Source organism: Procambarus clarkii, chromosome 10, assembly GCF_040958095.1.
Source record: "Procambarus clarkii isolate CNS0578487 chromosome 10, FALCON_Pclarkii_2.0, whole genome shotgun sequence".
NCBI lineage: Eukaryota > Metazoa > Arthropoda > Malacostraca > Decapoda > Cambaridae > Procambarus > Procambarus clarkii.
The window spans coordinates 8,892,474-8,919,176 of record NC_091159.1 but is presented as its reverse complement, the minus strand read 5'-3'; positions in this window follow the sequence as shown (position 1 = coordinate 8,919,176).

Here is a 26,703-nt window from a genome sequence, read left to right as displayed (position 1 = left end):
GTCAGTAGTGTGAGCCAGGTAGAGTGGTCAGTAGTGTGAGCCAGGAAGAGAGTCGTCAGTAGTGTGAGCCAGGGAGAGAGCCGTCAGTAGTGTGAGCCAGGGAGAGTGGTCAGTAGTGTGAGCCAGGGAGAGAGTCGTCAGTAGTGTGAGCCAGGGAGAGTGGTCAGTAGTGTGAGCCAGGGAGAGAGTCGTCAGTAGTGTGAGCCAGGGAGAGTGGTCAGTAGTGTGAGCCAGTGAGAGTGGTCAGTAGTGTGAGCCAGGGAGTGTGGTCAGTAGTGTGAGCCAGGGAGTGTGGTCAGTAGTGTGAGCCAGGGAGTGTATTCAGTAGTGTGAGCCAGGGAGTGTGGTCAGTATTGAGAGCCAGGGAGAGTGGTCAATAGTGTGAGCCAGGGAGTGTGGTCAGTAGTGCGAGCCAGGGAGAGTGGTCAGTAGTGTGAGCCAGGGAGTGTGGTCAGTAGTGTGAGCCAGGGAGAGCGGTCAGTAGTGTGAGCCAGGGAGAGTGGTCAGTAGTGTGAGCCAGGGAGTGTGGTCAGTAGTGTGAGCCAGGGAGAGTGGTCAGTAGTGTGAGCCAGGGAGTGTGGTCAGTAGTGTGAGCCAGGGAGTGTGGTCAGTAGTGTGAGCCAGGGAGAGTGGTCAGTAGTGTGAGCCAGGGAGTGTGGTCAGTAGTGTGAGCCAGGGAGAGTGGTCAGTAGTGTGAGCCAGGGAGTGTGGTCAGTAGTGTGAGCCAGGGAGTGTGGTCAGTAGTGTGAGCCAGGGAGAGTGTGGTCAGTAGTGTGAGCCAGGGAGAGTGGTCAGTAGTGTGAGCCAGGGAGAGTGTGGTCAGTAGTGTGAGCCAGGGAGTGTGGTCAGTAGTGTGAGCCAGGGAGAGTGTGGTCAGCAGTGTGAGCCAGGGAGTGTGGTCAGTAGTGTGAGCCAGGGAGTGTGGCCAGTAGTGTGAGCCAGGGAGTGTGGTCAGTAGTGTGAGCCAGGGAGAGTGTGGTCAGTAGTGTGAGCCAGGGAGTGTGGTCAGTAGTGTGAGCCAAGGAGAGTGGTCAGTAGTGTGAGCCAGGGAGAGAGGTCAGTAGTGTGAGCCAGGGAGAGTGGTCAGTAGTGTGAGCCAGGGAGAGAGTCGTCAGTAGTGTGAGCCAGGGAGAGTGGTCAGTAGTGTGAGCCAGGGAGAGAGTCGCCAGTAGTGTGACCCATGGAGAGTGGTCAGTAGTGTGAGCCAGGGAGTGTGGTCAGTAGTGTGAGCCAGGGAGTGTGGTCAGTAGTGTGAGCCAGGGAGTGTGGTCAGTAGTGTGAGCCAAGGAGTGTGGTCAGTAGTGTGAGCCAGGGAGTGTGGTCAGTAGTGTGAGCCAGGGAGAGTGTGGTCAGTAGTGTGAGCCAGGGAGTGTGGTCAGTAGTGTGAGCCAGGGAGAGTGGTCAGTAGTGTGAGCCAGGGAGAGTGGTCAGTAGTGTGAGCCAGGGAGTGTGGTTAGTAGTGTGAGCCAGGGAGAGTGTGGTCAGTAGTGTGAGCCAGGGAGAGTGGTCAGTAGTGTGAGCCAGGGAGAGTGTGGTCAGTAGTGTGAGCCAGGGAGAGTGTGGTCAGTAGTGTGAGCCAGGGAGAGTGGTCAGTAGTGTGAGCCAAGGAGAGTGGTCAGTAGTGTGAGCCAGGGAGAGAGGTCAGTAGTGTGAGCCAGGGAGAGTGGTCAGTAGTGTGAGCCAGGGAGAGAGTCGTCAGTAGTGTGAGCCAGGGAGAGTGGTCAGTAGTGTGAGCCAGGGAGAGAGTCGCCAGTAGTGTGAGCCAGGGAGAGTGGTCAGTAGTGTGAGCAAGGGAGTGTGGTCAGTAGTGTGAGCCAGGGAGTGTGGTCAGTAGTGTGAGCCAGGGAGAGTGTGGTCAGTAGTGCGAGCCAGGGAGTGTGGTCAGTAGTGTGAGCCAGGGAGAGTGGTCAGTAGTGTGAGCCAGGGAGAGTGGTCAGTAGTGTGAGCCAGGGAGTGTGGTCAGTAGTGTGAGCCAGGGAGAGTGGTCAGTAGTGTGAGCCAGGGAGAGTGTGGTCAGTAGTGTGAGCCAGGGAGAGTGGTCATTAGTGTGAGCCAGGGAGTGTGGTCAGTAGTGTGAGCCAGGGAGAGTGTGGTCAGTAGTGTGAGCCAGGGAGAGTGTGGTCAGTAGTGTGAGCCAGGGAGTGTGGTCAGTAGTGTGAGCCAGGGAGTGTGGTCAGTAGTGTGAGCCAGGGAGAGTGTGGTCAGTAGTGTGAGCCAGGGAGAGTGGTCAGTAGTGTGAGCCAGGGAGTGTTGTCAGTAGTGTGAGCCAGGGAGAGTGTGGTCAGTAGTGTGAGCCAGGGAGTGTGGTCAGTAGTGTGAGCCAAGGAGAGTGGTCAGTAGTGTGAGCCAAGGAGAGTGGTCAGTAGTGTGAGCCAGGGAGAGTGGTCAGTAGTGTGAGCCAGGGAGAGAGTCGTCAGTAGTGTGAGCCAAGGAGAGTGGTCAGTAGTGTGAGCCAGGGAGTGTGGTCAGTAGTGTGAGCCAGGGAGTGTGGTCAGTAGTGTGAGCCAGGGAGAGTGTGGTCAGTAGTGTGAGCCAGGGAGAGTGGTCAGTAGTGTGAGCCAGGGAGTGTGGTCAGTAGTGTGAGCCAGGGAGTGTGGTCAGTAGTGTGAGCCAGGGAGAGTGGTCAGTAGTGTGAGCCAGGGAGAGTGGTCAGTAGTGTGAGCCAGGGAGAGTGTGGTCAGTAGTGTGAGCCAAGGAGAGTGGTCAGTAGTGTGAGCCAGGGAGAGAGGTCAGTAGTGTGAGCCAGGGAGAGTGTGGTCAGTAGTGTGAGCCAGGGAGTGTGGTCAGTAGTGTGAGCCAAGGAGAGTGGTCAGTAGTGTGAGCCAGGGAGTGTGGTCAGTAGTGTGAGCCAAGGAGAGTGGTCAGTAGTGTGTGCCAGGGAGAGAGGTCAGTAGTGTGAGCCAGGGAGAGTGGTCAGTAGTGTGAGCCAGGGAGAGAATCGTCAGTAGTGTGAGCCAGGGAGAGTGGTCAGTAGTGTGAGCCAGGGAGAGAGTCGCCAGTAGTGTGAGCCAGGGAGAGTGGTCAGTAGTGTGAGCCAGGGAGTGTGGTCAGTAGTGTGAGCCAGGGAGTGTGGTCAGTAGTGTGAGCCAGGGAGAGTGTGGTCAGTAGTGTGAGCCAGGGAGTGTGGTCAGTAGTGTGAGCCAGGGAGTGTGGCCAGTAGTGTGAGCCAGGGAGTGTGGTCAGTAGTGTGAGCCAGGGGAGAGTGTGGTCAGTAGTGTGAGCCAGGGAGTGTGGTCAGTAGTGTGAGCCAAGGAGAGTGGTCAGTAGTGTGAGCCAGGGAGAGAGGTCAGTAGTGTGAGCCAGGGAGAGTGGTCAGTAGTGTGAGCCAGGGAGAGAGTCGTCAGTAGTGTGAGCCAGTGAGAGTGAACAGTAGTGTGAGCCAGGGAGAGAGTCGCCAGTAGTGTGAGCCATGGAGAGTGGTCAGTAGTGTGAGCCAGGGAGTGTGGTCAGTAGTGTGAGCCAGGGAGTGTGGTCAGTAGTGTGAGCCAGGGAGTGTGGTCAGTAGTGTGAGCCAGGGAGTGTGGTCAGTAGTGTGAGCCAGGGAGTGTGGTCAGTAGTGTGAGCCAGGGAGAGTGTGGTCAGTAGTGTGAGCCAGGGAGTGTGGTCAGTAGTGTGAGCCAGGGAGAGTGGTCAGTAGTGTGAGCCAGGGAGAGTGGTCAGTAGTGTGAGCCAGGGAGTGTGGTCAGTAGTGTGAGCCAGGGAGAGTGTGGTCAGTAGTGTGAGCCAGGGAGAGTGGTCAGTAGTGTGAGCCAGGGAGAGTGTGGTCAGTAGTGTGAGCAAGGGAGAGTGGTCAGTAGTGTGAGCCAAGGAGAGTGGTCAGTAGCGTGAGCCAGGGAGAGAGGTCAGTAGTGTGAGCCTGGGAGAGTGGTCAGTAGTGTGAGCCAGGGAGAGAGTCGTCAGTAGTGTGAGCCAGGGAGAGTGGTCAGTAGTGTGAGCCAGGGAGAGAGTCGCCAGTAGTGTGAGCCAGGGAGAGTGGTCAGTAGTGTGAGCCAGGGAGTGTGGTCAGTAGTGTGAGCCAGGGAGTGTGGTCAGTAGTGTGAGCCAGGGAGAGTGTGGTCAGTAGTGCGAGCCAGGGAGTGTGGTCAGTAGTGTGAGCCAGGGAGAGTGGTCAGTAGTGTGAGCCAGGGAGAGTGGTCAGTAGTGTGAGCCAGGGAGTGTGGTCAGTAGTGTGAGCCAGGGAGAGTGGTCAGTAGTGTGAGCCAGGGAGAGTGTGGTCAGTAGTGTGAGCCAGGGAGAGTGGTCATTAGTGTGAGCCAGGGAGTGTGGTCAGTAGTGTGAGCCAGGGAGAGTGTGGTCAGTAGTGTGAGCCAGGGAGAGTGTGGTCAGTAGTGTGAGCCAGGGAGTGTGGTCAGTAGTGTGAGCCAGGGAGTGTGGTCAGTAGTGTGAGCCAGGGAGAGTGTGGTCAGTAGTGTGAGCCAGGGAGAGTGGTCAGTAGTGTGAGCCAGGGAGTGTTGTCAGTAGTGTGAGCCAGGGAGAGTGTGGTCAGTAGAGTGAGCCAGGGAGTGTGGTCAGTAGTGTGAGCCAAGGAGAGTGGTCAGTAGTGTGAGCCAAGGAGAGTGGTCAGTAGTGTGAGCCAGGGAGAGTGGTCAGTAGTGTGAGCCAGGGAGAGAGTCGTCAGTAGTGTGAGCCAAGGGAGAGTGGTCAGTAGTGTGAGCCAGGGAGTGTGGTCAGTAGTGTGAGCCAGGGAGTGTGGTCAGTAGTGTGAGCCAGGGAGAGTGTGGTCAGTAGTGTGAGCCAGGGAGAGTGGTCAGTAGTGTGAGCCAGGGAGTGTGGTCAGTAGTGTGAGCCAGGGAGTGTGGTCAGTAGTGTGAGCCAGGGAGAGTGGTCAGTAGTGTGAGCCAGGGAGAGTGGTCAGTAGTGTGAGCCAGGGAGAGTGTGGTCAGTAGTGTGAGCCAAGGAGAGTGGTCAGTAGTGTGAGCCAGGGGAGAGAGGTCAGTAGTTGTGAGCCAGGGAGAGTGTGGTCAGTAGTGTGAGCCAGGGAGTGTGGTCAGTAGTGTGAGCCAAGGAGAGTGGTCAGTAGTGTGAGCCAGGGAGTGTGGTCAGTAGTGTGAGCCAAGGAGAGTGGTCAGTAGTGTGAGCCAGGGAGAGAGGTCAGTAGTGTGAGCCAGGGAGAGTGGTCAGTAGTGTGAGCCAGGGAGAGAGTCGTCAGTAGTGTGAGCCAGGGAGAGTGGTCAGTAGTGTGAGCCAGGGAGAGAGTCGCCAGTAGTGTGAGCCAGGGAGAGTGGTCAGTAGTGTGAGCCAGGGAGTGTGGTCAGTAGTGTGAGCCAGGGAGTGTGGTCAGTAGTGTGAGCCAGGGAGAGTGTGGTCAGTAGTGTGAGCCAGGGAGTGTGGTCAGTAGTGTGAGCCAGGGAGTGTGGTCAGTAGTGTGAGCCAGGGAGAGTGGTCAGTAGTGTGAGCCAGGGAGAGTGGTCAGTAGTGTGAGCCAGGGAGTGTGGTCAGTAGTGTGAGCCAGGGAGAGTGTGGTCAGTAGTGTGAGCTAGGGAGTGTGGTCAGTAGTGTGAGCCAGGGAGTGTGGTCAGTAGTGTGAGCCAGGGAGTGTGGTCAGTAGTGTGAGCCAAGGAGAGTGGTCAGTAGTGTGAGCCAGGGAGAGAGGTCAGTAGAGTGAGCCAGGGAGAGTGGTCAGTAGTGTGAGCCAGGGAGAGAGTCGTCAGTAGTGTGAGCCAGGGAGAGTGGTCAGTAGTGTGAGCCAGGGAGAGAGTCGCCAGTAGTGTGAGCCAGGGAGAGTGGTCAGTAGTGTGAGCCAGGGAGAGAGTCGCCAGTAGTGTGAGCCAGGGAGAGTGATCAGTAGTGTGAGCCAGGGAGAGAGTCGCCAGTAGTGTGAGCCAGGGAGAGTGGTCAGTAGTGTGAGCCAGGGAGAGAGTCGCCAGTAGTGTGAGCCAGGGAGAGTGATCAGTAGTGTGAGCCAGGGAGAGAGTCGTCAGTAGTGTGAGCCAGGGAGAGTGGTCAGTAGTGTGAGCCAGGGAGAGAGTCGCCAGTAGTGTGAGCCAGGGAGAGTGGTCAGTAGTGTGAGCCAGGGAGAGAGTGGTCAGTAGTGTGAGCCAGGGAGAGAGTCGTCAGTAGTGTGAGTCAGGGAGAGAGTCGTCAGTAGTGTGAGCCAGGGAGAGTGGTCAGTAGTGTGAGCCAGGGAGAGAGTCGTCAGTAGTGTGAGCCAGGGAGAGAGTGGTCAGTAGTGTGAGCCAGGGAGAGAGTGGTCAGTAGTGTGAGCCAGGGAGAATGGTCAGTAGTGTGAGCCAGGGAGAGTGGTCAGTAGTGTGAGCCAGGGAGAGTGGTCAGTAGTGTGAGCCAGGGAGAGTGGTCAGTAGTGTGAGCCAGGGAGAGTGGTCAGTAGTGTGAGCCAGGGAGAGAGTCGTCAGTAGTGTGAGCCAGGGAGAGTGGTCAGTAGTGTGAGCCAGGGAGAGTGGTCAGTAGTGTGAGCCAGGGAGAGAGTCGCCAGTAGTGTGAGCCAGGGAGAGTGGTCAGTAGTGTGAGCCAGGGAGAGAGTCGCCAGTAGTGTGAGCCAGGGAGAATGATCAGTAGTGTGAGCCAGGGAGAGAGTCGCCAGTAGTGTGAGCCAGGGAGAGTGGCAGTAATGTGAGGCAGGGAGAGAGTCGCCAGTAGTGTGAGCCAGGGAGAGTGATCAGTAGTGTGAGCCAGGGAGAGAGTCGTCAGTAGTGTGAGCCAGGGAGAGTGGTCAGTAGTGTGAGCCAGGGAGAGAGTCGCCAGTAGTGTGAGCCAGGGAGAGTGGTCAGTAGTGTGAGCCAGGGATAGAGTGGTCAGTAGTGTGAGCCAGGGAGAGAGTCGTCAGTAGTGTGAGCCAGGGAGAGAGTCGTCAGTAGTGTGAGCCAGGGAGAGTGGTCAGTAGTGTGAGCCAGGGAGAGAGTCGTCAGTAGTGTGAGCCAGGGAGAGAGTGGTCAGTAGTGTGAGCCAGGGAGAGAGTGGTCAGTAGTGTGAGCCAGGGAGAGTGGTCAGTAGTGTGAGCCAGGGAGAGAGTGGTCAGTAGTGTGATCAGTAGTGTGAGCCAGGGATAGAGTGGTCAGTAGTGTGAGCCAGGGATAGAGTGGTCAGTAGTGTGAGCCAGGGAGAGAGTCGTCAGTAGTGTGAGCCAGGGAGAGTGGTCAGTAGTGTGAGCCAGGGAGAGAGTCGCCAGTAGTGTGAGCCAGGGAGAGTGGTCAGTAGTGTGAGCCAGGGAGTGTGGTCAGTAGTGTGAGCCAGGGAGTGTGGTCAGTAGTGTGAGCCAGGGAGAGTGTGGTCAGTAGTGTGAGCCAGGGAGTGTGGTCAGTAGTGTGAGCCAGGGAGTGTGGTCAGTAGTGTGAGCCAGGGAGAGTGGTCAGTAGTGTGAGCCAGGGAGAGTGGTCAGTAGTGTGAGCCAGGGAGTGTGGTCAGTAGTGTGAGCCAGGGAGAGTGGTCAGTAGTGTGAGCCAGGGAGAGTGGTCAGTAGTGTGAGCCAGGGAGAGAGTCGTCAGTAGTGTGAGCCAGGGAGAGTGGTCAGTAGTGTGAGCCAGGGAGAGAGTCGCCAGTAGTGTGAGCCATGGAGAGTGGTCAGTAGTGTGAGCCAGGGAGTGTGGTCAGTAGTGTGAGCCAGGGAGTGTGGTCAGTAGTGTGAGCCAGGGGAGTGTGGTCAGTAGTGTGAGCCAGGGAGTGTGGTCAGTAGTGTGAGCCAGGGAGTGTGATCAGTAGTGTGAGCCAGGGAGAGTGTGGTCAGTAGTGTGAGCCAGGGAGTGTGGTCAGTAGTGTGAGCCAGGGAGAGTGGTCAGTAGTGTGAGCCAGGGAGAGTGGTCAGTAGTGTGAGCCAGGGAGTGTGGTCAGTAGTGTGAGCCAGGGAGAGTGTGGTCAGTAGTGTGAGCCAGGGAGAGTGGTCAGTAGTGTGAGCCAGGGAGAGTGTGGTCAGTAGTGTGAGCCAGGGAGAGTGTGGTCAGTAGTGTGAGCCAGGGAGAGTGGTCAGTAGTGTGAGCCAAGGAGAGTGGTCAGTAGTGTGAGCCAGGGAGAGAGGTCAGTAGTGTGAGCCAGGGAGAGTGGTCAGTAGTGTGAGCCAGGGAGAGAGTCGTCAGTAGTGTGAGCCAGGGAGAGTGGTCAGTAGTGTGAGCCAGGGAGAGAGTCGCCAGTAGTGTGAGCCAGGGAGAGTGGTCAGTAGTGTGAGCCAGGGAGTGTGGTCAGTAGTGTGAGCCAGGGAGTGTGGTCAGTAGTGTGAGCCAGGGAGAGTGTGGTCAGTAGTGCGAGCCAGGGAGTGTGGTCAGTAGTGTGAGCCAGGGAGAGTGGTCAGTAGTGTGAGCCAGGGAGAGTGGTCAGTAGTGTGAGCCAGGGAGTGTGGTCAGTAGTGTGAGCCAGGGAGAGTGGTCAGTAGTGTGAGCCAGGGAGAGTGTGGTCAGTAGTGTGAGCCAGGGAGAGTGGTCATTAGTGTCAGCCAGGGAGTGTGGTCAGTAGTGTGAGCCAGGGAGAGTGTGGTCAGTAGTGTGAGCCAGGGAGAGTGTGGTCAGTAGTGTGAGCCAGGGAGTGTGGTCAGTAGTGTGAGCCAGGGAGTGTGGTCAGTAGTGTGAGCCAGGGAGAGTGTGGTCAGTAGTGTGAGCCAGGGAGAGCGGTCAGTAGTGTGAGCCAGGGAGTGTTGTCAGTAGTGTGAGCCAGGGAGAGTGTGGTCAGTAGTGTGAGCCAGGGAGTGTTGTCAGTAGTGTGAGCCAAGGAGAGTGGTCAGTAGTGTGAGCCAAGGAGAGTGGTCAGTAGTGTGAGCCAGGAAGAGTGGTCAGTAGTGTGAGCCAGGGAGAGAGTCGTCAGTAGTGTGAGCCAAGGAGAGTGGTCAGTAGTGTGAGCCAGGGAGTGTGGTCAGTAGTGTGAGCCAGGGAGTGTGGTCAGTAGTGTGAGCCAGGGAGAGAGTCGTCAGTAGTGTGAGCCAGGGAGAGAGTCGTCAGTAGTGTGAGCCAGGGAGTGTGGTCAGTAGTGTGAGCCAGGGAGTGTGGTCAGTAGTGTGAGCCAGGGAGTGTGGTCAGTAGTGTGAGCCAGGGAGTGTGGTCAGTAGTGTGAGCCAGGGAGTGTGGTCAGTAGTGTGAGCCAGGGAGTGTGGTCAGTAGTGTGAGCCAGGGAGAGTGGTCAGTAGTGTGAGCCAGGGAGAATGGTCAGTAGTGTGAGCGAGGAAGAGAGTCGTCAGTAGTGTGAGCCAGGGAGAGAGTCGTCAGTAGTGTGAGCCAGGGAGAGTGGTCAGTAGTGTGAGCCAGGGAGAGAGTCGTCCAGTAGTGTGAGCCAGGGAGAGTGGTCAGTAGTGTGAGCCAGGGAGAGAGTCGTCAGTAGTGTGAGCCAGGGAGACTGGTCAGTAGTGTGAGCCAGGGAGAGTGGTCAGTAGTGTGAGCCAGGGAGTGTGGTCAGTAGTGTGAGCCAGGGAGTGTGGTCAGTAGTGTGAGCCAGGGAGTGTGGTCAGTAGTGTGAGCCAGGGAGTGTGGTCAGTAGTGTGAGCCAGGGAGAGTGGTCAGTAGTGTGAGCCAGGGAGTGTGGTCAGTAGTGTGAGCCAGGGAGAGTGGTCAGTAGTGTGAGCCAGAGAGTGTGGTCAGTAGTGTGAGCCAGGGAGAGTGGTCAGTAGTGTCAGCCAGGGAGAGAGTCGTCAGTAGTGTGAGCCAGGTAGAGTGGTCAGTAGTGTGAGCCAGGAAGAGAGTCGTCAGTAGTGTGAGCCAGGGAGAGAGCCGTCAGTAGTGTGAGCCAGGGAGAGTGGTCAGTAGTGTGAGCCAGGGAGAGAGTCGTCAGTAGTGTGAGCCAGGGAGAGTGGTCAGTAGTGTGAGCCAGGGAGAGAGTCGTCAGTAGTGTGAGCCAGGGAGAGTGGTCAGTAGTGTGAGCCAGTGAGAGTGGTCAGTAGTGTGAGCCAGGGAGTGTGGTCAGTAGTGTGAGCCAGGGAGTGTGGTCAGTAGTGTGAGCCAGGGAGTGTATTCAGTAGTGTGAGCCAGGGAGTGTGGTCAGTAGTGAGAGCCAGGGAGAGTGGTCAGTAGTGTGAGCCAGGGAGTGTGGTCAGTAGTGCGAGCCAGGGAGAGTGGTCAGTAGAGTGAGCCAGGGAGTGTGGTCAGTAGTGTGAGCCAGGGAGAGCGGTCAGTAGTGTGAGCCAGGGAGAGTGGTCAGTAGTGTGAGCCAGGGAGTGTGGTCAGTAGTGTGAGCCAGGGAGAGTGGTCCAGTAGTGGTGAGCCAGGGAGTGTGGTCAGTAGTGTGAGCCAGGGAGTGTGGGTCAGTAGTGTGAGCCAGGGAGAGTGGTCAGTAGTGTGAGCCAGGGAGTGTGGTCAGTAGTGTGAGCCAGGGAGAGTGGTCAGTAGTGTGAGCCAGGGAGTGTGGGTCAGTAGTGTGAGCCAGGGAGTGTGGTCAGTAGTGTGAGCCAGGGAGAGTGTGGTCAGTAGTGTGGAGCCAGGGAGAGTGGTCAGTAGTGTGAGCCAGGGAGAGTGTGGTCAGTAGTGTGAGCCAGGGAGTGTGGTCAGTAGTGTGAGCCAGGGAGAGTGTGGTCAGTAGTGTGAGCCAGGGAGTGTGGTCAGTAGTGTGACCAGGGAGTGTGGCCAGTAGTGTGAGCCAGGGAGTGTGGTCAGTAGTGTGAGCCAGGGAGAGTGTGGTCAGTAGTGTGAGCCAGGGAGTGTGGTCAGTAGTGTGAGCCAAGGAGAGTGGTCAGTAGTGTGAGCCAGGGAGAGAGGTCAGTAGTGTGAGCCAGGGAGGTGGTCAGTAGTGTGAGCCAGGGAGAGAGTCGTCAGTAGTGTGAGCCAGGGAGAGTGGTCAGTAGTGTGAGCCAGGGAGAGAGTCGCCAGTAGTGTGACCCATGGAGAGTGGTCAGTAGTGTGAGCCAGGGAGTGTGGTCAGTAGTGTGAGCCAGGGAGTGTGGTCAGTAGTGTGAGCCAGGGAGTGTGGTCAGTAGTGTGAGCCAGGGAGTGTGGTCAGTAGTGTGAGCCAGGGAGTGTGGTCAGTAGTGTGGAGCCAGGGAGAGTGTGGTCAGTAGTGTGAGCCAGGGAGTGTGGTCAGTAGTGTGAGCCAGGGAGAGTGGTCAGTAGTGTGAGCCAGGGAGAGTGGTCAGTAGTGTGAGCCAGGGAGTGTGGTCAGTAGTGTGAGCCAGGGAGAGTGTGGTCAGTAGTGTGAGCCAGGGAGAGTGGTCAGTAGTGTGAGCCAGGGAGATTGTGGTCAGTAGTGTGAGCCAGGGAGAGTGTGGTCAGTAGTGTGAGCCAGGGAGAGTGGTCAGTAGTGTGAGCCAAGGAGAGTGGTCAGTAGTGTGAGCCAGGGAGAGAGGTCAGTAGTGTGAGCCAGGGAGAGTGGTCAGTAGTGTGAGCCAGGGAGAGAGTCGTCAGTAGTGTGAGCCAGGGAGAGTGGTCAGTAGTGTGAGCCAGGGAGAGAGTCGCCAGTAGTGTGAGCCAGGGAGAGTGGTCAGTAGTGTGAGCCAGGGAGTGTGGTCAGTAGTGTGAGCCAGGGAGTGTGGTCAGTAGTGTGAGCCAGGGAGAGTGTGGTCAGTAGTGCGAGCCGGGGAGTGTGGTCAGTAGTGTGAGCCAGGGAGAGTGGTCAGTAGTGTGAGCCAGGGAGAGTGGTCAGTAGTGTGAGCCAGGGAGTGTGGTCAGTAGTGTGAGCCAGGGAGAGTGGTCAGTAGTGTGAGCCAGGGAGAGTGTGGTCAGTAGTGTGAGCCAGGGAGAGTGGTCATTAGTGTGAGCCAGGGAGTGTGGTCAGTAGTGTGAGCCAGGGAGAGTGTGGTCAGTAGTGTGAGCCCGGGAGAGTGTGGTCAGTAGTGTGAGCCAGGGAGTGTGGTCAGTAGTGTGAGCCAGGGAGTGTGGTCAGTAGTGTGAGCCAGGGAGAGTGTGGTCAGTAGTGTGAGCTAGGGAGAGTGGTCAGTAGTGTGAGCCAGGGAGTGTTGTCAGTAGTGTGAGCCAGGGAGAGTGTGGTCAGTAGTGTGAGCCAGGGAGTGTGGTCAGTAGTGTGAGCCAAGGAGAGTGGTCAGTAGTGTGAGCCAAGGAGAGTGGTCAGTAGTGTGAGCCAGGGAGAGTGGTCAGTAGTGTGAGCCAGGGAGAGAGTCGTCAGTAGTGTGAGCCAAGGAGAGTGGTCAGTAGTGTGAGCCAGGGAGTGTGGTCAGTAGTGTGAGCCAGGGAGTGGGGTCAGTAGTGTGAGCCAGGGAGAGTGTGGTCAGTAGTGTGAGCCAGGGAGAGTGGTCAGTAGTGTGAGCCAGGGAGTGTGGTCAGTAGTGTGAGCCAGGGAGTGTGGTCAGTAGTGTGAGCCAGGGAGAGTGGTCAGTAGTGTGAGCCAGGGAGAGTGGTCAGTAGTGTGAGCCAGGGAGAGTGTGGTCAGTAGTGTGAGCCAAGGAGAGTGGTCAGTAGTGTGAGCCAGGGAGAGAGGTCAATAGTGTGAGCCAGGGAGAGTGTGGTCAGTAGTGTGAGCCAGGGAGTGTGGTCAGTAGTGTGAGCCAAGGAGAGTGGTCAGTAGTGTGAGCCAGGGAGTGTGGTCAGTAGTGTGAGCCAAGGAGAGTGGTCAGTAGTGTGAGCCAGGGAGAGAGGTCAGTAGTGTGAGCCAGGGAGAGTGGTCAGTAGTGTGAGCCAGGGAGAGAGTCGTCAGTAGTGTGAGCCAGGGAGAGTGGTCAGTAGTGTGAGCCAGGGAGAGAGTCGCCAGTAGTGTGAGCCAGGGAGAGTGGTGAGTAGTGTGAGCCAGGGAGTGTGGTCAGTAGTGTGAGCCAGGGAGTGTGGTCAGTAGTGTGAGCCAGGGAGAGTGTGGTCAGTAGTGTGAGCCAGGGAGTGTGGTCAGTAGTGTGAGCCAGGGAGTGTGGTCAGTAGTGTGAGCCAGGGAGAGTGGTCAGTAGTGTGAGCCAGGGAGAGTGGTCAGTAGTGTGAGCAAGGGAGTGTGGTCAGTAGTGTGAGCCAGGGAGAGTGTGGTCAGTAGTGTGAGCTAGGGAGTGTGGTCAGTAGTGTGAGCCAGGGAGTGTGGTCAGTAGTGTGAGCCAGGGAGAGTGTGGTAGGTAGTGTGAGCCAGGGAGTGTGGTCAGTAGTGTGAGCCAAGGAGAGTGGTCAGTAGTGTGAGCCAGGGAGAGAGGTCAGTAGTGTGAGCCAGGGAGAGTGGTCAGTAGTGTGAGCCAGGGAGAGAGTCGTCAGTAGTGTGAGCCAGGGAGAGTGGTCAGTAGTGTGAGCCAGGGAGAGAGTCGCCAGTAGTGTGAGCCAGGGAGAGTGGTCAGTAGTGTGAGCCAGGGAGAGAGTCGCCAGTAGTGTGAGCCAGGGAGAGTGATCAGTAGTGTGAGCCAGGGAGAGAGTCGCCAGTAGTGTGAGCCAGGGAGAGTGGTCAGTAGTGTGAGCCAGGGAGAGAGTCGCCAGTAGTGTGAGCCAGGGAGAGTGATCAGTAGTGTGAGCCAGGGAGAGAGTCGTCAGTAGTGTGAGCCAGGGAGAGTGGTCAGTAGTGTGAGCCAGGGAGAGAGTCGCCAGTAGTGTGAGCCAGGGAGAGTGGTCAGTAGTGTGAGCCAGGGAGAGAGTGGTCAGTAGTGTGAGCCAGGGAGAGAGTCGTCAGTAGTGTGAGTCAGGGAGAGAGTCGTCAGTAGTGTGAGCCAGGGAGAGTGGTCAGTAGTGTGAGCCAGGGAGAGAGTGGTCAGTAGTGTGAGCCAGGGAGAGAGTGGTCAGTAGTGTGAGCCAGGGAGAGAGTGGTCAGTAGTGTGAGCCAGGGAGAGTGGTCAGTAGTGTGAGCCAGGGAGAGTGGTCAGTAGTGTGAGCCAGGGAGAGTGGTCAGTAGTGTGAGCCAGGGAGAGTGGTCAGTAGTGTGAGCCAGGGAGAGTGGTCAGTAGTGTGAGCCAGGGAGAGAGTCGTCAGTAGTGTGAGCCAGGGAGAGTGGTCAGTAGTGTGAGCCAGGGAGAGTGGTCAGTAGTGTGAGCCAGGGAGAGAGTCGCCAGTAGTGTGAGCCAGGGAGAGTGGTCAGTAGTGTGAGCCAGGGAGAGAGTCGCCAGTAGTGTGAGCCAGGGAGAGTGATCAGTAGTGTGAGCCAGGGAGAGAGTCGCCAGTAGTGTGAGCCAGGGAGAGAGTCGCCAGTAGTGTGAGCCAGGGAGAGAGTCGCCAGTAGTGTGAGCCAGGGAGAGAGTCGCCAGTAGTGTGAGCCAGGGAGAGTGATCAGTAGTGTGAGCCAGGGAGAGAGTCGTCAGTAGTGTGAGCCAGGGAGAGTGGTCAGTAGTGTGAGCCAGGGAGAGAGTCGCCAGTAGTGTGAGCCAGGGAGAGTGGTCAGTAGTGTTTAGCCAGGGATAGGGTGGTCAGTAGTGTGAGCCAGGGAGAGAGTCGTCAGTAGTGTGAGCCAGGGAGAGAGTCGTCAGTAGTGTGAGCCAGGGAGAGTGGTCAGTAGTGTGAGCCAGGGAGAGAGTCGTCAGTAGTGTGAGCCAGGGAGAGAGTGGTCAGTAGTGTGAGCCAGGGAGAGAGTGGTCAGTAGTGTGAGCCAGGGAGAGTGGTCATTAGTGTGAGCCAGGGAGAGAGTGGTCAGTAGTGTGATTATAACTGTGAGCCAGTTATAGAGTGGTCAGTAGTGTGAGCCAGGGATAGAGTGGTCAGTAGTGTGAGCCAGGGAGAGAGTCGTCAGTAGTGTGAGCCAGGGAGAGTGGTCAGTAGTGTGAGCCAGGGAGAGAGTCGCCAGTAGTGTGAGCCAGGGAGAGTGGTCAGTAGTGTGAGCCAGGGAGTGTGGTCAGTAGTGTGAGCCAGGGAGTGTGGTCAGTAGTGTGAGCCAGGGAGAGTGTGGTCAGTAGTGTGAGCCAGGGAGTGTGGTCAGTAGTGTGAGCCAGGGAGTGTGGTCAGTAGTGTGAGCCAGGGAGAGTGGTCAGTAGTGTGAGCCAGGGAGAGTGGTCAGTAGTGTGAGCCAGGGAGTGTGGTCAGTAGTGTGAGCCAGGGAGAGTGTGGTCAGTAGTGTGAGCTAGGGAGTGTGGTCAGTAGTGTGAGCCAGGGAGTGTGGTCAGTAGTGTGAGCCAGGGAGAATGTGGTCAGTAGTGTGAGCCAGGGAGTGTGGTCAGTAGTGTGAGCCAAGGAGAGTGGTCAGTAGTGTGAGCCAGGGAGAGAGGTCAGTAGTGTGAGCCATGGAGAGTGGTCAGTAGTGTGAGCCAGGGAGAGAGTCGTCAGTAGTGTGAGCCAGGGAGAGTGGTCAGTAGTGTGAGCCAGGGAGAGAGTCGTCAGTAGTGTGAGCCAGGGAGAGTGGTCAGTAGTGTGAGCCAGGGAGAGAGTCGCCAGTAGTGTGAGCCAGGGAGAGTGGTCAGTAGTGTGAACCAGGGAGAGAGTCGCCAGTAGTGTGAGCCAGGGAGAGTGATCAGTAGTGTGAGCCAGGGAGAGAGTCGCCAGTAGTGTGAGCCAGGGAGAGTGGTCAGTAGTGTGAGCCAGGGAGAGAGTCGTCAGTAGTGTGAGCCAGGGAGAGTGGTCAGTAGTGTGAGCCAGGGAGAGAGTCGCCAGTAGTGTGAGCCAGGGAGAGAGTGGTCAGTAGTGTGAGCCAGGGATAGAGTGGTCAGTAGTGTGAGCCAGGGAGAGAGTCGTCAGTAGTGTGAGTCAGGGAGAGAGTCGTCAGTAGTGTGAGCCAGGGAGAGTGGTCAGTAGTGTGAGCCAGGGAGAGAGTCGTCAGTAGTGTGAGCCCGGGAGAGAGTGGTCAGTAGTGTGAGCCAGGGAGAGAGTGGTCAATAGTGTGAGCCAGGGAGAGTGGTCAGTAGTGTGAGCCAGGGAGAGTGGTCAGTAGTGTGAGCCAGGGAGAGTGGTCAGTAGTGTGAGCCAGGGAGAGTGGTCAGTAGTGTGAGCCAGGGAGAGTGGTCAGTAGTGTGAGCCAGGGAGAGAGTCGTCAGTAGTGTGAGCCAGGGAGAGTGGTCAGTAGTGTGAGCCAGGGAGAGATTCGCCAGTAGTGTGAGCCAGGGAGAGTGGTCAGTAGCGTGAGCCAGGGAGAGAGTCGCCAGTAGTGTGAGCCAGGGAGAGAGTCGCCAGTAGTGTGAGCCAGGGAGAGTGATCAGTAGTGTGAGCCAGGGAGAGAGTCGCCAGTAGTGTGAGCCAGGGAGAGTGGTCAGTAGTGTGAGCCAGGGAGAGAGTCGCCAGTAGTGTGAGCCAGGGAGAGTGATCAGTAGTGTGAGCCAGGGAGAGAGTCGTCAGTAGTGTGAGCCAGGGAGAGTGGTCAGTAGTGTGAGCCAGGGAGAGAGTCGCCAGTAGTGTGAGCCAGGGAGAGTGGTCAGTAGTGTGAGCCAGGGATAGATTGGTCAGTAGTGTGAGCCAGGGAGAGAGTCGTCAGTAGTGTGAGCCAGGGAGAGAGTCGTCAGTAGTGTGAGCCAGGGAGAGTGGTCAGTAGTGTGAGCCAGGGAGAGAGTCGTCAGTAGTGTGAGCCAGGGAGAGAGTGGTCAGTAGTGTGAGCCAGGGAGAGAGTGGTCAGTAGTGTGAGCCAGTGAGAGTGGTCAGTAGTGTGAGCCAGGGAGAGAGTGGTCAGTAGTGTGAGCCAGGGAGAGTGATCAGTAGTGTGAGCCAGGGATAGAGTGGTCAGTAGTGTGAGCCAGGGATAGAGTGGTCAGTAGTGTGAGCCAGGGAGAGAGTCGTCAGTAGTGTGAGCCAGGGAGAGTGGTCAGTAGTGTGAGCCAGGGAGTGTGGTCAGTAGTGTGAGCCAGGGAGAGTGGTCAGTAGTGTGAGCCAGGGAGAGTGGTCAGTAGTGTGAGCCAGGGAGTGTGGTCAGTAGTGTGAGCCAGGGAGAGTGTGGTCAGTAGTGTGAGCTAGGGAGTGTGGTCAGTAGTGTGAGCCAGGGAGTGTGGTCAGTAGTGTGAGCCAGGGAGAATGTGGTCAGTAGTGTGAGCCAGGGAGTGTGGTCAGTAGTGTGAGCCAAGGAGAGTGGTCAGTAGTGTGAGCCAGGGAGAGAGGTCAGTAGTGTGAGCCATGGAGAGTGGTCAGTAGTGTGAGCCAGGGAGAGAGTCGTCAGTAGTGTGAGCCAGGGAGAGTGGTCAGTAGTGTGAGCCAGGGAGAGAGTCGTCAGTAGTGTGAGCCAGGGAGAGTGGTCAGTAGTGTGAGCCAGGGAGAGAGTCGCCAGTAGTGTGAGCCAGGGAGAGTGGTCAGTAGTGTGAACCAGGGAGAGAGTCGCCAGTAGTGTGAGCCAGGGAGAGTGATCAGTAGTGTGAGCCAGGGAGAGAGTCGCCAGTAGTGTGAGCCAGGGAGAGTGGTCAGTAGTGTGAGCCAGGGAGAGAGTCGTCAGTAGTGTGAGCCAGGGAGAGTGGTCAGTAGTGTGAGCCAGGGAGAGAGTCGCCAGTAGTGTGAGCCAGGGAGAGAGTGGTCAGTAGTGTGAGCCAGGGATAGAGTGGTCAGTAGTGTGAGCCAGGGAGAGAGTCGTCAGTAGTGTGAGTCAGGGAGAGAGTCGTCAGTAGTGTGAGCCAGGGAGAGTGGTCAGTAGTGTGAGCCAGGGAGAGAGTCGTCAGTAGTGTGAGCCCGGGAGAGAGTGGTCAGTAGTGTGAGCCAGGGAGAGAGTGGTCAATAGTGTGAGCCAGGGAGAGTGGTCAGTAGTGTGAGCCAGGGAGAGTGGTCAGTAGTGTGAGCCAGGGAGAGTGGTCAGTAGTGTGAGCCAGGGAGAGTGGTCAGTAGTGTGAGCCAGGGAGAGTGGTCAGTAGTGTGAGCCAGGGAGAGAGTCGTCAGTAGTGTGAGCCAGGGAGAGTGGTCAGTAGTGTGAGCCAGGGAGAGATTCGCCAGTAGTGTGAGCCAGGGAGAGTGGTCAGTAGCGTGAGCCAGGGAGAGAGTCGCCAGTAGTGTGAGCCAGGGAGAGAGTCGCCAGTAGTGTGAGCCAGGGAGAGTGGTCAGTAGTGTGAGCCAGGGAGAGAGTCGCCAGTAGTGTGAGCCAGGGAGAGTGATCAGTAGTGTGAGCCAGGGAGAGAGTCGCCAGTAGTGTGAGCCAGGGAGAGAGTCGCCAGTAGTGTGAGCCAGGGAGAGAGTCGCCAGTAGTGTGAGCCAGGGAGAGAGTCGCCAGTAGTGTGAGCCAGGGAGAGTGATCAGTAGTGTGAGCCAGGGAGAGAGTCGTCAGTAGTGTGAGCCAGGGAGAGTGGTCAGTAGTGTGAGCCAGGGAGAGAGTCGCCAGTAGTGTGAGCCAGGGAGAGTGGTCAGTAGTGTTTAGCCAGGGATAGGGTGGTCAGTAGTGTGAGCCAGGGAGAGAGTCGTCAGTAGTGTGAGCCAGGGAGAGAGTCGTCAGTAGTGTGAGCCAGGGAGAGTGGTCAGTAGTGTGAGCCAGGGAGAGAGTCGTCAGTAGTGTGAGCCAGGGAGAGAGTGGTCAGTAGTGTGAGCCAGGGAGAGAGTGGTCAGTAGTGTGAGCCAGGGAGAGTGGTCAGTAGTGTGAGCCAGGGAGAGAGTGGTCAGTAGTGTGATCAGTAGTGTGAGCCAGGGATAGAGTGGTCAGTAGTGTGAGCCAGGGATAGAGTGGTCAGTAGTGTGAGCCAGGGAGAGAGTCGTCAGTAGTGTGAGCCAGGGAGAGTGGTCAGTAGTGTGAGCCAGGGAGAGAGTCGCCAGTAGTGTGAGCCAGGGAGAGTGGTCAGTAGTGTGAGCCAGGGAGTGTGGTCAGTAGTGTGAGCCAGGGAGTGTGGTCAGTAGTGTGAGCCAGGGAGAGTGTGGTCAGTAGTGTGAGCCAGGGAGTGTGGTCAGATGTGTGAGCCAGGGAGTGTGGTCAGTAGTGTGAGCCAGGGAGAGTGGTCAGTAGTGTGAGCCAGGGAGAGTGGTCAGTAGTGTGAGCCAGGGAGTGTGGTCAGTAGTGTGAGCCAGGGAGAGTGTGGTCAGTAGTGTGAGCTAGGGAGTGTGGTCAGTAGTGTGAGCCAGGGAGTGTGGTCAGTAGTGTGAGCCAGGGAGAATGTGGTCAGTAGTGTGAGCCAGGGAGTGTGGTCAGTAGTGTGAGCCAAGGAGAGTGGTCAGTAGTGTGAGCCAGGGAGAGAGGTCAGTAGTGTGAGCCATGGAGAGTGGTCAGTAGTGTGAGCCAGGGAGAGAGTCGTCAGTAGTGTGAGCCAGGGAGAGTGGTCAGTAGTGTGAGCCAGGGAGAGAGTCGTCAGTAGTGTGAGCCAGGGAGAGTGGTCAGTAGTGTGAGCCAGGGAGAGAGTCGCCAGTAGTGTGAGCCAGGGAGAGTGGTCAGTAGTGTGAACCAGGGAGAGAGTCGCCAGTAGTGTGAGCCAGGGAGAGTGATCAGTAGTGTGAGCCAGGGAGAGAGTCGCCAGTAGTGTGAGCCAGGGAGAGTGGTCAGTAGTGTGAGCCAGGGAGAGAGTCGTCAGTAGTGTGAGCCAGGGAGAGTGGTCAGTAGTGTGAGCCAGGGAGAGAGTCGCCAGTAGTGTGAGCCAGGGAGAGAGTGGTCAGTAGTGTGAGCCAGGGATAGAGTGGTCAGTAGTGTGAGCCAGGGAGAGAGTCGTCAGTAGTGTGAGTCAGGGAGAGAGTCGTCAGTAGTGTGAGCCAGGGAGAGTGGTCAGTAGTGTGAGCCAGGGAGAGAGTCGTCAGTAGTGTGAGCCCGGGAGAGAGTGGTCAGTAGTGTGAGCCAGGGAGAGAGTGGTCAATAGTGTGAGCCAGGGAGAGTGGTCAGTAGTGTGAGCCAGGGAGAGTGGTCAGTAGTGTGAGCCAGGGAGAGTGGTCAGTAGTGTGAGCCAGGGAGAGTGGTCAGTAGTGTGAGCCAGGGAGAGTGGTCAGTAGTGTGAGCCAGGGAGAGAGTCGTCAGTAGTGTGAGCCAGGGAGAGTGGTCAGTAGTGTGAGCCAGGGAGAGATTCGCCAGTAGTGTGAGCCAGGGAGAGTGGTCAGTAGCGTGAGCCAGGGAGAGAGTCGCCAGTAGTGTGAGCCAGGGAGAGAGTCGCCAGTAGTGTGAGCCAGGGAGAGTGATCAGTAGTGTGAGCCAGGGAGAGAGTCGCCAGTAGTGTGAGCCAGGGAGAGTGGTCAGTAGTGTGAGCCAGGGAGAGAGTCGCCAGTAGTGTGAGCCAGGGAGAGTGATCAGTAGTGTGAGCCAGGGAGAGAGTCGTCAGTAGTGTGAGCCAGGGAGAGTGGTCAGTAGTGTGAGCCAGGGAGAGAGTCGCCAGTAGTGTGAGCCAGGGAGAGTGGTCAGTAGTGTGAGCCAGGGATAGATTGGTCAGTAGTGTGAGCCAGGGAGAGAGTCGTCAGTAGTGTGAGCCAGGGAGAGAGTCGTCAGTAGTGTGAGCCAGGGAGAGTGGTCAGTAGTGTGAGCCAGGGAGAGAGTCGTCAGTAGTGTGAGCCAGGGAGAGAGTGGTCAGTAGTGTGAGCCAGGGAGAGAGTGGTCAGTAGTGTGAGCCAGGGAGAGTGGTCAGTAGTGTGAGCCAGGGAGAGAGTGGTCAGTAGTGTGAGCCAGGGAGAGTGATCAGTAGTGTGAGCCAGGGATAGAGTGGTCAGTAGTGTGAGCCAGGGATAGAGTGGTCAGTAGTGTGAGCCAGGGAGAGAGTCGTCAGTAGTGTGAGCCAGGGAGAGTGGTCAGTAGTGTGAGCCAGGGAGTGTGGTCAGTAGTGTGAGCCAGGGAGAGTGGTCAGTAGTGTGAGCCAGGGAGAGTGGTCAGTAGTGTGAGCCAGGGAGTGTGGTCAGTAGTGTGAGCCAGGGAGAGTGTGGTCAGTAGTGTGAGCTAGGGAGTGTGGTCAGTAGTGTGAGCCAGGGAGTGTGGTCAGTAGTGTGAGCCAGGGAGAATGTGGTCAGTAGTGTGAGCCAGGGAGTGTGGTCAGTAGTGTGAGCCAAGGAGAGTGGTCAGTAGTGTGAGCCAGGGAGAGAGGTCAGTAGTGTGAGCCATGGAGAGTGGTCAGTAGTGTGAGCCAGGGAGAGAGTCGTCAGTAGTGTGAGCCAGGGAGAGTGGTCAGTAGTGTGAGCCAGGGAGAGAGTCGTCAGTAGTGTGAGCCAGGGAGAGTGGTCAGTAGTGTGAGCCAGGGAGAGAGTCGCCAGTAGTGTGAGCCAGGGAGAGTGGTCAGTAGTGTGAACCAGGGAGAGAGTCGCCAGTAGTGTGAGCCAGGGAGAGTGATCAGTAGTGTGAGCCAGGGAGAGAGTCGCCAGTAGTGTGAGCCAGGGAGAGTGGTCAGTAGTGTGAGCCAGGGAGAGAGTCGTCAGTAGTGTGAGCCAGGGAGAGTGGTCAGTAGTGTGAGCCAGGGAGAGAGTCGCCAGTAGTGTGAGCCAGGGAGAGAGTGGTCAGTAGTGTGAGCCAGGGATAGAGTGGTCAGTAGTGTGAGCCAGGGAGAGAGTCGTCAGTAGTGTGAGTCAGGGAGAGAGTCGTCAGTAGTGTGAGCCAGGGAGAGTGGTCAGTAGTGTGAGCCAGGGAGAGAGTCGTCAGTAGTGTGAGCCCGGGAGAGAGTGGTCAGTAGTGTGAGCCAGGGAGAGAGTGGTCAATAGTGTGAGCCAGGGAGAGTGGTCAGTAGTGTGAGCCAGGGAGAGTGGTCAGTAGTGTGAGCCAGGGAGAGTGGTCAGTAGTGTGAGCCAGGGAGAGTGGTCAGTAGTGTGAGCCAGGGAGAGTGGTCAGTAGTGTGAGCCAGGGAGAGAGTCGTCAGTAGTGTGAGCCAGGGAGAGTGGTCAGTAGTGTGAGCCAGGGAGAGATTCGCCAGTAGTGTGAGCCAGGGAGAGTGGTCAGTAGCGTGAGCCAGGGAGAGAGTCGCCAGTAGTGTGAGCCAGGGAGAGAGTCGCCAGTAGTGTGAGCCAGGGAGAGTGATCAGTAGTGTGAGCCAGGGAGAGAGTCGCCAGTAGTGTGAGCCAGGGAGAGTGGTCAGTAGTGTGAGCCAGGGAGAGAGTCGCCAGTAGTGTGAGCCAGGGAGAGTGATCAGTAGTGTGAGCCAGGGAGAGAGTCGTCAGTAGTGTGAGCCAGGGAGAGTGGTCAGTAGTGTGAGCCAGGGAGAGAGTCGCCAGTAGTGTGAGCCAGGGAGAGTGGTCAGTAGTGTGAGCCAGGGATAGATTGGTCAGTAGTGTGAGCCAGGGAGAGAGTCGTCAGTAGTGTGAGCCAGGGAGAGAGTCGTCAGTAGTGTGAGCCAGGGAGAGTGGTCAGTAGTGTGAGCCAGGGAGAGAGTCGTCAGTAGTGTGAGCCAGGGAGAGAGTGGTCAGTAGTGTGAGCCAGGGAGAGAGTGGTCAGTAGTGTGAGCCAGGGAGAGTGGTCAGTAGTGTGAGCCAGGGAGAGAGTGGTCAGTAGTGTGAGCCAGGGAGAGTGATCAGTAGTGTGAGCCAGGGATAGAGTGGTCAGTAGTGTGAGCCAGGGATAGAGTGGTCAGTAGTGTGAGCCAGGGAGAGAGTCGTCAGTAGTGTGAGCCAGGGAGAGTGGTCAGTAGTGTGAGCCAGGGAGAGAGTCGCCAGTAGTGTGAGCCAGGGAGAGTGGTCAGTAGTGTGAGCCAGGGAGTGTGGTCAGTAGTGTGAGCCAGGGAGTGTGGTCAGTAGTGTGAGCCAGGGAGAGTGTGGTCAGTAGTGTGAGCCAGGGAGTGTGGTCAGTAGTGTGAGCCAGGGAGTGTGGTCAGTAGTGTGAGCCAGGGAGAGTGGTCAGTAGTGTGAGCCAGGGAGAGTGGTCAGTAGTGTGAGCCAGGGAGTGTGGTCAGTAGTGTGAGCCAGGGAGAGTGTGGTCAGTAGTGTGAGCTAGGGAGTGTGGTCAGTAGTGTGAGCCAGGGAGTGTGGTCAGTAGTGTGAGCCAGGGAGAGTGTGGTCAGTAGTGTGAGCCAGGGAGTGTGGTCAGTAGTGTGAGCCAAGGAGAGTGGTCAGTAGTGTGAGCCAGGGAGAGAGGTCAGTAGTGTGAGCCAGGGAGAGTGGTCAGTAGTGTGAGCCAGGGAGAGAGTCGTCAGTAGTGTGAGCCAGGGAGAGTGGTCAGTAGTGTGAGCCAGGGAGAGAGTCGCCAGTAGTGTGAGCCAGGGAGAGTGGTCAGTAGTGTGAGCCAGGGAGAGAGTCGCCAGTAGTGTGAGCCAGGGAGAGTGATCAGTAGTGTGAGCCAGGGAGAGAGTCGCCAGTAGTGTGAGCCAGGGAGAGTGGTCAGTAGTGTGAGCCAGGGAGAGAGTCGCCAGTAGTGTGAGCCAGGTAGAGTGATCAGTAGTGTGAGCCAGGGAGAGAGTCGTCAGTAGTGTGAGCCAGGGAGAGTGGTCAGTAGTGTGAGCCAGGGAGAGAGTCGCCAGTAGTGTGAGCCAGGGAGAGTGGTCAGTAGTGTGAGCCAGGGAGAGAGTGGTCAGTAGTGTGAGCCAGGGAGAGAGTCGTCAGTAGTGTGAGCCAGGGAGAGAGTCGTCAGTAGTGTGAGCCAGGGAGAGTGGTCAGTAGTGTGAGCCAGGGAGAGAGTCGTCAGTAGTGTGAGCCACGGAGAGAGTGGTCAGTAGTGTGAGCCAGGGAGAGAGTGGTCAGTAGTGTGAGCAAGGGAGAGTGGTCAGTAGTGTGAGCCAGGGAGAGTGGTCAGTAGTGTGAGCCAGGGAGAGTGGTCAGTAGTGTGAGCCAGGGAGAGTGCTCAGTAGTGTGAGCCAGGGAGAGTGGTCAGTAGTGTGAGCCAGGGAGAGTGGTCAGTAGTGTGAGCCAGGGGAGAGTGCTCAGTAGTGTGAGCCAGGGAGAGAGTCGTCAGTAGTGTGAGCCAGGGAGAGTGGTCAGTAGTGTGAGCCAGGGATAGAGTGGTCAGTAGTGTGAGCCAGGGAGAGAGTCGTCAGTAGTGTGAGCCAGGGAGAGAGTCGTCAGTAGTGTGAGCCAGGGAGAGTGGTCAGTAGTGTGAGCCAGGGATAGAGTGGTCAGTAGTGTGAGCCAGGGATAGAGTGGTCAGTAGTGTGAGCCAGGGAGAGAGTCGTCAGTAGTGTGAGCCAGGGAGAGAGTCGTCAGTAGTGTGAGCCAGGGAGAGTGGTCAGTAGTGTGAGCCAGGGAGAGAGTGGTCAGTAGTGTGAGCCAGGGAGAGAGTGGTCAGTAGTGAGCCAGGGAGAGTGGTCAGTAGTGTGAGCCAGGGAGAGAGTGGTCAGTAGTGTGAGCCAGGGAGAGAGTGGTCAGTAGTGTGAGCCAGGGAGAGAGTGGTCAGTAGTGTGAGCCAGGGAGAGAGTGGTCAGTAGTGAGCCAGGGAGAGTGGTCAGTAGTGTGAGCCAGGGAGAGAGTGGTCAGTAGTGTGAGCCAGGGAGAGAGTGGTCAGTAGTGTGAGCCAGGGAGAGAGTGGTCAGTAGTGTGAGCCAGGGAGAGTGGTCAGTAGTGTGAGCCAGGGAGAGAGTGGTCAGTAGTGTGAGCCAGGGAGAGTGATCAGTAGTGTGAGCCAGGGAGAGTGGTCAGTAGTGTGAGCCAGGGAGAGAGTGATCAGTAGTGTGAGCCAGGGAGAGTGGTCAGTAGTGTGAGCCAGGGAGAGAGTCGCCAGTAGTGTGAGCCAGGGAGAGTGATCAGTAGTGTGAGCCAGGGAGAGAGTCGTCAGTAGTGTGAGCCAGGGAGAGTGGTCAGTAGTGTGAGCCAGGGAGAGAGTGATCAGTAGTGTGAGCCAGGGAGAGTGATCAGTAGTGTGAGCCAGGGAGAGAGTGATCAGTAGTGTGAGCCAGGGAGAGTGATCAGTAGTGTGAGCCAGGGAGAGAGTGATCAGTAGTGTGAGCCAGGGAGAGTGATCAGTAGTGTGAGCCAGGGAGAGAGTGATCAGTAGTGTGAGCCAGGGAGAGTGATTAGTAGTGTGAGCCAGGGAGAGTGATCAGTAGTGTGAGCCAGGGAGAGTGGAGAATAGGGAGAGAGTAATCAGGTGTTCCTTCTTGATCATATGTAATTTGTTATCATAAATATATTAATATTTTTAAATTAATTATTACCAAATCTATCTCTATTTCAGTTAATTCATGCTTCAGCTGGGAGATACAGACGTCATCTCTTACTAATCAGCCTCACCTCTACCATTACCTCCCACTCATGATCCCACATCGGCTTATATTAAAATAAAAAAAAATAGCATCGTCCGCGAGAACTAAACATTTACCGGATTCCTCACGAGTGACAGGAGGGAGAGGCTGATGGAATGTGACCCCACACGCACCAGACTCACCTCCTCCATCAAAATTCCCCATGACTGAAAGAAAAAAAAATACAGCTACTTCTGACGTCACACGAAGTTTTTTTATTATTCTAGTGGCGGCGTTTGGCAAATGGCGGGAATGCAGGGATTCCCTGCCGGGAGGCGGCGGCTCCACACCACCATATATGGGCACCCGGGGGACCAGGAGGACGAGCAGCAGGAGGAGGAGGAGGAAGAAAAAGAAATGAGGAGGAGAAAGAAGAAATAGGAGAGTACTCATAATAATAAGGCGCAAGTCCCCCCGTCCTATGATGCGTTATTTCTTAATTTACTTTATAATATCAGTACTTTTGGATATTATACTTGTTTCATGAAGTCTTTTCTAATAGCATTTATTATGGCCTGTAGTTTTGTAATTTTCTGGTCTATACTAACTATTGTATATATTTGTCTTTTTTATTAAGTCTCATACTGGTATTTGGACTTAGTTTATCATGAGCATGTTACTGAGTCAGGTTAAGCACCAGAGCGTCTGGGCGGCAATGGTTGGGTAGACACGTGGACAGAAAGGCCTCGGTAAGTTTAACTGGCGTCTTCTCCTCCACTGTGGCATACCAGCTTACCAATGTTTCGCATCTACTCACCTAGCTATGCATGCGCAGGTTGAGCTTCAGCTCTTGTGCCTCGCCTCTCAACCGAGCCTGTGCCTGAGGGTGAAGGACGGACCGCATGTCTGAGGGTGAAAGCTCGTTTACTCATCACATTTCAGGTATGGTGTTGACTTTCATATTGTATGCGTGTATGGAGGATTATACAACCAAGCTCCACTGTGTATGATTCCGGGACAAAATAATCAAATTATTCAAAAGTGTTATTTGTTTCTCAGTATGCAGGGCCTTGCAAGTCCCAACACCTCTTGCATAAAGATGAGTCTTATCTCAAGTTCATCTTCACACTCGAGTTGATCAGTCCAGCCTGATCCTGGTTGGTTGATCCAGCCTGGTTGATCAGTGCAGCAACCAGGAGGCCTGGTCGACGACCGGGCCGCGGGGACGCTAAGCCCCGGAAGCACCTCAAGGTAACCTCAAGGTAAGGTAACCTCGAGTCATATCTAAAGTTGACCTTCACATTGTTTTACCTAAAGTTGACCTTCACACAAGAGTCTCATGGGAAGCTGACTTTAACACGCGTCAAGAACGTGTTAATGTTGCAGGCGCCTCACAGTGTGTGTTATTATCGTGCTAGTTAATGAGTCCTGGCAGCCCTCGGAGCTCCCAGCTCTCCCGCACGTCCTCCAAACACAGACCAAATACTCGCTAATCTACCAACCGCTCTTCTCTGTATAAGTGGAAATCACTATACACGCAACTTGCAACGGATTCCATTCGAACATTGGTCAAATGCTTGGTAATTCATCAACAACCTCACTATGTCCGAACTTTTCTTGAACAGTGCTTTGCTTTCTTTCTCTGTTCGAATCGCACCACTCTATAAATGCTTTACTCACGTATTGCAAATACAAATAATTTGCAACAGTCAAAATTCAACTACCCTAACGTACCATCCCTTGGCCCCACGCCCAAAGAGCACGTCCTCACAACACATCCATTACCACGAGAAACACGCCGCCCTTCAAATCACCTATTTTTATTTATTTATTTATTTATTTATTTATTTATATACAAGAAGGTAGATGGGGTTTGTGAGAATACATAGCATGGTATTTACAATCTTGTAAAGCCACCAGTACGCGCAGGGTTTCGGGCAGGTCCTTAATCTAACCGATAATTTTAAGTAGGTAAATTCTAGCAGAATTAATAAAATGATAACAAATACATTGCAAGAAAAAAAATGAGATGAGAGAGATTAGTAAGTATATTAAAGCACATTGGTATATTA